Genomic DNA, 12123 nt, shown 5'->3' with positions numbered 1-12123 from the left:
TATTTTTTTTTTTTTTTTTTTTTGAATTTAAATAGTGAAAATTATGAAAATAAATTATTTTATATCAATTTTTTTTATTTATTTTCTATATAAACTCATTTAACTTTTAATAGATAATTTCAAAAGTGGACATATTAATTTGATAGACAAAAAGAGAGAAAAAGACATGATTGCTTAGAATGGTTGGAATACATGGGTCAGACACTATCTTCATTAATATGAGTATTTTTTAAAAATGAAAAATAAAATCACGAGAACTTATACTCAAGTTCGTTATTCCTGTCAATGGTATCAAAGTCATGTCATTATCTTACCTTTAACCATGTCAATAAAATTCTAAGTGTCGAACAAAAAAAATTATAAGTTTAGAAGGTATAATTATTACGAAGATCGATAGTAGAACTTATTATAGGGTATTATAAGATTTAAAGAACGACCTTTATAGATTGAAAAAAAAAATTGAAATATATTTTTAAAAACTATTTTTTTTTGCTTTAAAGTTGGTCACGATTTTAAACTTTTGTGAAAAGATGGATGAAAAAAAAAAATATAGAATCAGTAATCAAAACAGCTTTATTTTTTTTTAAAATGGTAAATAAAAAACATCTTTAATTTAAAAAAATCAAAAAAAGAAGGAAAACATGGAAGTGGGCCCTTTCCAGATTGTATATATTGCTGTGATTTGTATTTAATTATTAATTTAAAACTTTCATGAATTGTGCGTTAAATGTAAATTTCATTCAAACCTAACACAATCCTGTTTTTTTTTTTTTTTTTTTAATTTTAATAATCATATAAAGTCTTTCGCATTTTCCCGAATACGTATACGCCTTAAAATATAGTTTTTTTTACGTAAAATATATGTATTTTACTTTACAAATATAAAAATTTCGTACCATACGATTAGAATTACATTTGTTTTAATCTACATACAAAAGTAAAAATTATAAGAATATTTATGAAAGTTGACTTATTTTTTTAAAAAAATCATTCAAAATTGAATTATTTCAAGTCAAACAAATTTAATTTCTAAATTCATATGATTAGGTTGAGAAAAAATTATTAATTTTTTAATATTTGCATCCGATCTCTTGTTTAAATTTATTTATTTCTTTAGGTACCTTTAGTCTATTCCGAATCACATAATTTTTTGTGAAAATAATTAGTTTGTTTTTTTCTAAAGAAAAAATCCATTTTATAGTATTTTTTATTTTTTTTACCCAGATTTAGATACATGTTTTAAATTTTAAAAATTTGATATGCTCTTATAAGATGTGTTTCGTTCTCCTCCCCAACTAATTTGAGATTCTCACGGCCTCTGAAAATTCAATCAATTTTTTTTACATGTCTTTCTACCGTTTTGTAATATATGTGTATAGTAATAATTTTTAAAATTATACAGAAAAAACGATATTAAGAACTAAATTTCTATTAAAATTAGTGAATTAAATGAGTAATTATCGGGATCTTAAATATTTAAAAAATTTAATATTACTTATTAAAGAGTATACTAATTTTTATAAAATTGGTGGTCGTGTTTAAGTTTCATTTTTTTTTTCCATTTTATAAACGTTCCAATTATAATAATTAATGATAATTTTAAGTAAAAGAAAATTGTGGAATAAGTTAGTGGTAATTAATTATTTATTTATTTAGTTTTAGACATGAGTTAAAGTGAATGTTAATCAATTGATTAATTAATTAAAGCAACGTTTATATAAATATTTAAATAAAATATTGTGTAGGCCAAATCTAGTTCTCATCCACTTGGGAAAATAAAATCAACTCAAAAAGAGTATAATGAGAACTCATGCCCGCACCTTAAATCAAACATATATATTATTGTTGATATAATTCATGAGTTTATAAGTATGCTTATATCATCTTTGCTTGCCACATTTGTAACCACTCAATTACAGCCTTTTACTTAATGAATTACAAACTTTCAAAGCATTATTATTCTCGTGTGCAAGTCCCGTGATTCAAGCCATTTGGAAGACATACCTTTTCAGCTATCACTTGTAAGGAAGTTAGTTAGTCTAATTGACACAAGCCTATTTTGAGTCTTCGTGACCGGCTTCAGTCCTCTATCAGACAGTTAAGAGGCAATGGTTGAGGTGACTGTTCTATTGTATGATTTAGATTTATGGCCTTCGACTTTGAATGAGAAGGGAGGAATGAATCTCTTTCAAATAGCAGGTTTACTGGATTCGTCTTGTTTTCTATTCTCCCGTCCTTTCCGTCTTTAGTTAGAGAATCAATCAATCAAACTTACCTGCTCTGGCTTACCTGCTGCTTGCACTAGTTATAAGTTATAGGAAGTGGGAACATAAAGAGGACGTCTGCTCGACTTATATGAATGATTTGACTCTAGTGACTCAACTCTATCCCACCCTATTTACTTAAAATAAGATTTAGAAGTGTTTAAGAGGATAAGAATTTAATGATGAAAAAGTGGCATCTCTTACCCCTTTTAATTAAATTAGAAGTCAATCAAAAAGTTGATTATAAGAATTTATCGATGAAAACGGGCTTAAGATTAGATGAGTGTAACACCGAAGTCATTGGCTTTTTTTTTGTTTTTGGATTATGAGCCATTACTACATTCATGTCAAACATTTCAAAATAACTTGCATATAAATGAAAATATGTGAAAAACTTTTTAAAATTCATCATTTCATGGTCTCGTACACTGTGAATCGTACATTGGTTCATTACCTTTACCTAAAAACAATATGAATATTTATAAATATTCAGAAAAGTGATTCCACTATTAGTGTCAGTAAATGCATACACATGTGAAGAATACATTCAGTAAGTACCTTCACTGTTTAGATCGGAAAGTGCATACATATGCGACGTGTAACATGGGTGAAAATACCTAAAATTAATGATGTTTCTTTGAATTTTACTTTCTTTTTCGGGTAGGATTGGATGCATAATACTTCTCTATACATAGTCTATGTATATGCATATAGGCCCACTAGGCATGCTCGTTAACATGTCTCATAGGCTTGATTAAGGACTAGCACACGCTCACACCACTGAAAACCAACCAAATATATATCTATATATATATATATATAGATATGAGAAGTAGATATATATTTATATTTATATACTACTTTAATATAGAAAAAAACAATTTTTTTTAATAAATTTAGTATAATTAAAAATATTGGAAAGTGATTTAATTATTTAAAAATTACATCTTAACCATGTTTTTAATTCGCACCTTAAGAAAGACTTAATTTAAAAGAAAGTTGGTGGGAGTCGCATCCTCCTTAGCTAATTAAATATTTCTAACTAATATGTTTGGAAAATGCTTACGTGTCATCATATATTTTATTATAAGCACTTGTTTGTGCAAAATCATTACCCTAAACCCTAGAGATCCACTTACTTTAAATTATAAATTTAGCCTTAAATATCTATAAACATTATACAATTATTTAACTATCTTTAAAAATATTTATTAGTTCAACATTAAAAAAATTATATGAAATAAACTTAAAATATTAATTTTTCTAAACGTATTTATTGAAAAATTAAATAGTTGCTTCAATTTTGTAATGTTTAATATTTTATAAAATTAATTAAAGAAAGAAGAAAAATAAATGAAAATTAGAAACGACATCTATATGAGAGCATCGAGAGGAGAGAAAGCAAGTTGAAAGAGGTAGAGTCCGTTAAGAGTGTTCAAAAGATTTGATCATCCAAAAAACCCATCAACCACGCACACGTTCCCCCGATTCAAATCGTACCTTATCGAGTTGAGCTTTTTTCTTAATAATATATCAACATTTGTTCTAAATATAATTTTAAATATAGCAGTAGTATATCAACGCATTTAAAATAGTATATTAGTTCTCGTTAAAAAAAAAATTCAAGTATCAATTACTATACTTAAATTGAATTTTGATTGATATGTTCTTGAGTATATTAGTTGGCTTTTATATAAAGTGTGAAATCCCACATCGGTTAGGGAGGAGAACGAATCATTGTATACGGTTGTGGAGGACGCTGGCCGCTGGGTCCCGAAGGGAGGATGCATTGTGTGAAATCTTTCCCTAACAGACACATTTTAAAAACAGGGAAAAACCGGAAAGGAAAAGTCAAGAGAAAACATTATATAAAAGAATCATTTGAGAGACTTGTAACAGCAACTCACGCCAATGATTTAGACTAGCATTTGAAATCTAACGTTCATCCACATCCACTTCAACATGATTACGTTATCTAATTGTCTTGAATTACTTAAAAAAGTAAATATTATCCGCAAAGATTTACATAGATCTTTTTTCCGTATGTTTTATTCTCACTCACTTGGTTCCTAAAAGTTATTTACTATCAACCAACATAAAATCACTTCAACCCAAACATGCTTAATTTTAAAATTAACGGGCTTGAGTAACATAAAATAAAATAAAAAATGTTCGAGTAATGTAATTTTTTTAGGAAAAAGGGTAAAATTCTCTTAACACTCTGAATCTATCTTTTTATCTTTTGGAGGAAAAGATGATCTTTCGAGTTTCTTTGAAATCTGTATATAAGTGGTTCTTATATATGACGTTTGGAACATTCTCTATGGTCATATATGTATCAAATGTTAAATAACAAATCTACTTAACATATGTATTATCATTAAGATGATACGAAAATATTCTAATACATGTATCTATCGTAGGAGTCTACTTAACATATATCTAATGCATGAAATTTTTAAACATGAATTTTTTATCCTACAAATTTATACTTCTCAAATATCTTATTACTTAGGATTTAAAAATTTATTAGACACATAATGAAAAGTTTAAGTTTCTGTATGTAACGACTCTAAATTTCTACGTACTTAGAGTCGCTATTAACGTCTCTTGTTCATCTCTAATGTCGAAATATAACTCTTAATAGAAAATATCATCTATAATATAAATGTCTGAAAACAATTAAAACACCCTCTTCTCTAGAAAACACAACCATGGTCCTACGTGTTTAAATACGAAATCCTGAAGTTTAGAGAAATTAAAAACAAATACAAAATAAGTTAAAACGATGAAATGCAAAACAACCTATTCTAACCTAGGATATATGAGTCTACCCTATGCACGTGCCACAGTCTCTTCTCGCGATGCCGCCGTCCTTTGTTCATGTGCGTCTTGCGTTTACATGAAAAATGATGTGGCACATGGTTTGTGTATTTTGATGAATACTTAGTATGTGGCCCCGCTATAGGGGGCCATGCAAATGCAAACACATGCAATTATGCTGTTGGGACCTATCTCTAGCTCATCTAGGAGTGACTTCCAATCTCGGACAAATTGGATGTGCAGTACTTTCCTACACACGACCCACCATGCGAGTGTGTGGGTCGTGTGAATTTTCAGGGCGCTCACACACCCCCTGGACCTTCTGGTCAAGCTAATCTGTAGCGACGTCTAGAGGTCAGCGGAACCTCATAGTGTCATGCTTCTTATGAACACCTTGCTCACCATATTGTGCGCGTTCGTGCTCATCGTCTCTGGGAAAGTATCCCTATGCTTATGAACATAAAATATGCATGAGGTCCCTCTAGTCTCATTTCTTTGTTACATTAAGTAACACATGCTCGTGATATCTATACCAATATCATTTTCATACTCTTAGGGTTGTGTCTTATGTCGATCTAACAACATAATGCAATATGACACTCATCATCATATAACATGCTCAATATGGAAAACATCATCATCTTAAGGTAAACATCATGCATTCATCATACTCATCATATTGCCACAAAATGCCACAAGCATGTCAAGTACGTCATTTATAGAAATATATATATTACCCACATCATCAAGCATCATAACTCATATATCATCATATACGAGTATACGATATCATACAATACAGCTCATACATCATCATAACTCATACAATTTCAAGCCTAATTAGCTTATGTTGGTGTCACCAATTTTATCTTTAATTAAAGTTCGATTTTTATCCTTTGTATCCGTAAATTTGAAAGCCATTTTTGTTTTTCCTCTCCAAATAAATCTATAGTTTTTGTATCAATATTAAAGAGAAATGGCGAGAGCACCTAAGAAAGTGCAAAATATGGTAGCTTATACTTCTATAATATTGCCCAATACAATTATTTTTAAGAACAATTAGATATGGCCATATCTTCCTCGAAACAAATACATGAATTTCTTTTTTATTTTATTTTCAAAAGCACTTCTTTATTATTTTCATTTCCCCACAACTCATCATGACTGGAATCTTTCTTCTGCTAATAATAATAATAATAATAAATAAAGAATTAATTTCAATGAAGAAAAAAAAAAAAAAAGGATAATATATTAATAAATAAAGAAAGTAATTGAGATAATCCAAAAATATTTGTGCCCATACTAACACAGCTATTGAAAGTGACGTGCCTTTCGAGGTATTATTATTTCCAATTTTTTACTAATGGAATTTGTTTAAATGATAATTAATTTCTTTTTTTAAAATTATTTATTTCATTTTCTTTTCAGCTGTCCATTCAAATAAAAGTTGGTGAGATTCATGAGATGCTTGCTTTGTGACATGTTTTTTGGTGGGTACAAGGATCTTTTTTGTGTTCAATTTTTAATCATACCTTACTTTTGTAGCCCAAAAAACTAGGTCAAATCATTACGGTCACAATGATTGGGTAATTGTTTGCCCAATCATTCCCCTTTATTTACTACAAAAATCAATCAAATTCTTTTTTAATTTTTATGTTCTTAATATAACCATTATCTACTCGACATCTAATGAAAGGAAAATATGGAGATCGTGCTACACGTCCCCACGTTGTGAAATTTAGAAAGTGGGGTTCAAAAATCCAATGATTTAAAAAGCTTGATCCACATGATCAATCTCTTACGATTTGAGTTGGGTTATTAACTTATTCAAAGAAATGAAAACTAGATTCGTGAATTCTTCTAACATTAGATTGGGTTGAACCGAACCAATTCGAATGAGTTTTTCACACCCTTATAAAGGGTGTTTCGTTCTCCTCCCCAACCGATGTGAGATCTCACAATCCACCTCCATTCAAGCCCAGCGTCCTCGCTGACACTCATTCCTTTCTCCAATCAATGTGAGACCCCTACCAAATCCACACGCTTATTAAGAGTATTTCGTTCTCATACCCAACCGATGTGGGATCTCACAATTCACCCCTTTTAGGGCCTAGCGTTCTCGTTGGCACTAATTTCTTTCTCCAATCGATGTGAGACTCCTACAAAATCTACCCCCATTCGAGGCCCAGCGTCCTTACTGGCACACCGCCTCATGTCTACCCCTCTTTAGGGAACAACCTCATCGCTACCACATCGCCCAATGTCTGACCCTGATACCATTTGTAACAACCCAAGCCTACCACTAACAAATATTATCCTTTTAGGGTTTTTTTCTTTCGAGCTTCCTCTCAAGGTTTTTAAAACGTGTCTACTAGGAAGAGTTTTCGACACCCTTATAAAGGGTGTTTCGTTCTCCTCTCCAACTGATGTAGGATCTCAAACTTGTCCACTAAGACTTTATAACAGAGTCAAAAGAAGTGTAGAATTCAATTTGAAACGACCTTGAATTTATTTAGAATATTACATAAAATTCAACATATTCTTTTATTCACAATAATATATATTTTTTTCAAGATTGTCCTCGGTATTGTTCAATTCAAGGGGTCGTGGGGTGTGAAAGTCTTATTCCATGTTGACGTTCATGCAAAAGAAAAGAAAAACTTTAGAGAGGAATCTAATCGAGGAAAGTTGTTTAATCAGACATGGCCCACAAAAAAAGGTGTTAAAAGAACACAAATTCTTTAATTAAATCGAGGAGGAAAAAGCTTAAAATGAAGCTCAATTAGCTCTATTAAATTCGAGTAAAGCTAAACCAACTCGATTACTGAAAGTGGATGGAGACAAACTCGAATTCAACATGATTATGAGCTATTTGTTATATCATGAGATCGAATCATTTTGTCACAAAGTCGAATCATAAACATCGTAACTAAAAGACTTATCCAACCAATAAGTTACATGCACGTCTTTATTTGGTGTTGAGGTGGCAATTCCTTCGTCATGTCTCTCTTTCCCTCTAGAATATTGTTGTCTGATGTCACAATCACGTTCTTTATAAATTTCAAAGTGATTGTGCGGTATTTACTTTTGCCTATGAATAAGTCACCGGTTACCTAAATGGTGTATGATTTAGTCTCTATCTCATAAAAAGATTTTAGAAAATGAGGTTAGAGAAAAGTTTAGAAAATGTTTTGAATGCAATTTGAGAAAACATGGCTATAAGTTAGCCACCAATAATGAATATGGACATTGATAATATATGGGAAAATAAAAAGATTTAATAAATAGTCATATCTATAATATATTTTGAGTTAAATTATCAGAAGGTGATAAAAAAAAAAAAAAAAAAACGATGAGTAATAAACTCACAAAATTATTATGAAAATAAATGACTAGATAAAGTGAAAGATATACAATGAAAGCTCGTAAAAGAATTTGGAATAGGCATGCAATCATGTGCAATATACTTTACGAGCATAACTGTGATACCTAATAGTCATCTTTAGTGTAAAATATAAAAAAATAGAGGCACTCCTTGAAGAATCTTGACGACGTCAACCACCGATTCCTTCATTTACTTTTCGAGCTTATAGTGAGAAATCACATAACGACCCTAGATTTTTGATAGTCTAAAGTCGCTATTGTATACATAACATACTCATTTGTGTGGAAATAATGTAATGAACCTAGATTTCTACTTACCTAGAGTCGCTACCATCATCATAATGTACTAATTTATGCGGAAATAATCACTTGAACTTCAACATAAAACACTGTCATGGACTTGTGTGTTCGAAAATGTCTTTAAAATGGTATAACAAATTTCTAAATAAAATAAATAAATATTAAAGATAAAAACATCATATTCTAACCTAAGTTTAAGAAAATAAATACACCTATCTTATCAATGTGCCATAGTCTCAACTTGCGATGCTGTTGTCAGCCGTACATAAGTGTCTTGTCTTTACCTGAAATAGAAATAGCACGTGGCTTGAGTATTTTAAGAAATACTCAGTAAGTGACCCGACTATTGGGGTCAAAGAATGCAAATACATGCAATTCATGATTAGGGACCTATCGTTAAAACCATCATAGGAGTAGCCTCCAGTCTAGACAAAATTGGATGTGTATACTTCCTTACACACGATCCACATGGGCGAGTGTGGGCCGCTAGGCAGTTCACACCCCTCTGGACCCATCGTAGTTGAGCATGCATCATCATCATGTCATCATATCATGTCATCATCTCATATCATCATATACATCATCACATCATTATATAACAACATCACATCATCACAAAACATCATTACATTATCATACAACGTCGTCATATCATCATATAACATCATCACGTCAACATACAACATCATTACATCATCATATAACGTTGTCATATCATCATATAACAACATCACATCATCATGCATGAAATAAAATGAGTAGGATGGTAGAACAAGAGTAGAAATCCAACGTCTTAGGTCAATACGTTTATAGTACGTTGAGTGTCGCAATTGCACTCTTGCGACAGCGGGACAATGATTGTGAGGTACTTGTTCTAATCCAACGAACAAATCAGCCGTGTAAAATTCATACTTCGCAGACAATATCAGCATGTGCTCGAGCCTCACATCATATTTGAGACAAAATATTTTAGAAAATGTGAGTGAGAAAGTACATTGAAAACAATTTTAAAGAAAGTAATGTTATAAGCTAAAAGTGAGTAAGCAATAATAACGACTTGATAGCATATAACCGAGGTAGAAAGAATTGAAACCTAGTCACATCCCCTATAACACATTTTGGAGTATTTTAGCCCTTGCGGGTGTGAACATGGTTTTGGTGATGGGTCATACAACCCTGTATTGACAACAAGAAATAGTAAAGACTTATCTAACATAAAAACAAGTAAAAGTGGTTTGGAACGGGCATGCGACTAAGGACAACACTTCTTGGACAAGCATGATCGGAACATCCGACATGCGGCCACAGGCGAGTATACGGGTTTTCTTCTGTTCCTACACGCAGTAGTTATCCTATCTACTTATGTAGTCTCTTGTCTCCTCTCAAAGAGGGTTTATTCTACATACAGTAGTGGTTTCTCATGTTCTTTACTTATGTAGTCTATTATCCCCTCTCAAGGCGGGTTTATGTCTACATACATTAGTAGTTCTTCATGTTACCCACTCATGTAGTCACTCGTCCCCTCTCAATGCGGGTTTATGAGTCTTGCCTTGTTTCTACACACAGTGGTAATTCCTCACATTTCCTATACATGTAGTGGTAAGACAATCATAATTCTCAGCCCAACGATCCAAGCTTTAGTTGAAACAAAAACCCTTGAATCAAAAAAATTAACACTTTCTTATACAAAATTCGGATTAACCAAGAGATAAAGGCTAGAATTAGATTAGCTCTTAAGATTAAAGATCTAGAAGCAAGTTTTAGAACCTTGTTCTAAATTGAGTCACTCTACAATCGAACTTGATCAAGACTTGATTGAATGACTCGGATGCAATCTACCACAAGAATTGCTTGAAATTTAGAAATGACAAGAATGATCCTTCTAAGGGTGAAAGTCTCTTGACGGCTCAATTTCATTCCTAAAAAATCTGAATTTTAGATAATAAATTATGGTTATTTATAGTCTATCCACATAATAATCTACCTCTTCAAATGCACATCAAATAAGTTAGTGACCATGATTGGTAAAACCCTCTAAATCTCTACTAAGAAAAGAAAAGTTAGGGATACTTTGACAAAAAACTTCTCACCCTTTTGCAGATTACATGAAATTATTTAATTAAAATATATAGAAACCTCATCCGCTACTTCATCTGTGCAAATATTCACTTTCGAAGCTCCAAATGATCCTTCCTCAATCAAATTAACTTATAACACATGAAATAAAGGTTGAACCGAGCCTATCCAATTTTGTAGATGAAGAAAAAATGTTGGTTGAATCTTCTTGACTTGGGATCATGTAATAAGTCTCATTGGAACATTTGGAACACTGTGATCCTTATCATCTTTCCCCCACTTCAAAAGGATTCGTCCTCGATTTAGAAAAATCATCAGCTACATAAAAAGACTTAAGTCAGTGTTGTTTTTCGACAATCGACAACTGAAATTCTTTTTCGGTGAGAGGAAATCGTTTGACCGGAAGTTGTTGGAAGAAAATAAAGATGCGAAAAATAATAGAGACAGATAATTGCTTAAGACTTTTGCTTAAAATGAGGTGCTTCTCTCTTCTCAACCGATTTACCTATTTAAATATCTAACTTATACGGTAAAAATGGTTGGAGAGTGGCCAACTAAATCTGTGCCAATTCCTACAAAATTGCCATCTAAAACCTTGGTAATCAGTCTTTGTCAAATGGTCAAAACGAAGGTATTAAATCTAAATAAGGAAAACCTCAGGTTTTATCTAATAGTCAGCAACATTGAAATTAGGATGTATGAGAAATCTCCTAGAAGATCAATTTTATAGGATATCCCCTCTTGGATGTAATTTTTTTTTTTTTTTTTGAGAAGAGAATCGCTCCTTGTGAAAATGTATCCAAACTCATTCATCAAGTTAAAAAATGATTTCCTTCCATTCTTTGTTAATTCTTGGAGCAATTTTGAAATCATGTTTCTCAATTCTTCCACCTCTTTGTGCAAAGTTTTGATAAAATTTGTCTTGTGGTTGCTTCACTAACAAAAATATGGGAAGGAATTGGAAGAAAATCAAGAGGCATAAGTGGATTAAATCCATAAAAATCTTCAAAAGGAGAATATTGAGTGGTACTATGATATGTTCTACTATATGCAAACTCTAAAAATGACAAACATTCGTTCAAAGACTTAATATTCTTAGCAATAATAGACCTAGACAACGCTCCTAATGTTCTATTAACCACTTCAATTCATCCGTCTGAGGACGACAAATAGTTGAAAACAACAATTTGGTACCCATTTTACTAAATTTGTCTACCACAACAAATATGTTAGGTTATGGAGCATGCTGCTTATTTATAGCTGAGTCTATACGTAG

Source organism: Cucurbita maxima, unplaced genomic scaffold (genome assembly GCF_002738345.1).
Source record: "Cucurbita maxima cultivar Rimu unplaced genomic scaffold, Cmax_1.0 Cma_Scf00019, whole genome shotgun sequence".
Lineage (NCBI taxonomy): Eukaryota > Viridiplantae > Streptophyta > Magnoliopsida > Cucurbitales > Cucurbitaceae > Cucurbita > Cucurbita maxima.
This window is presented reverse-complemented; position numbering follows the sequence as displayed.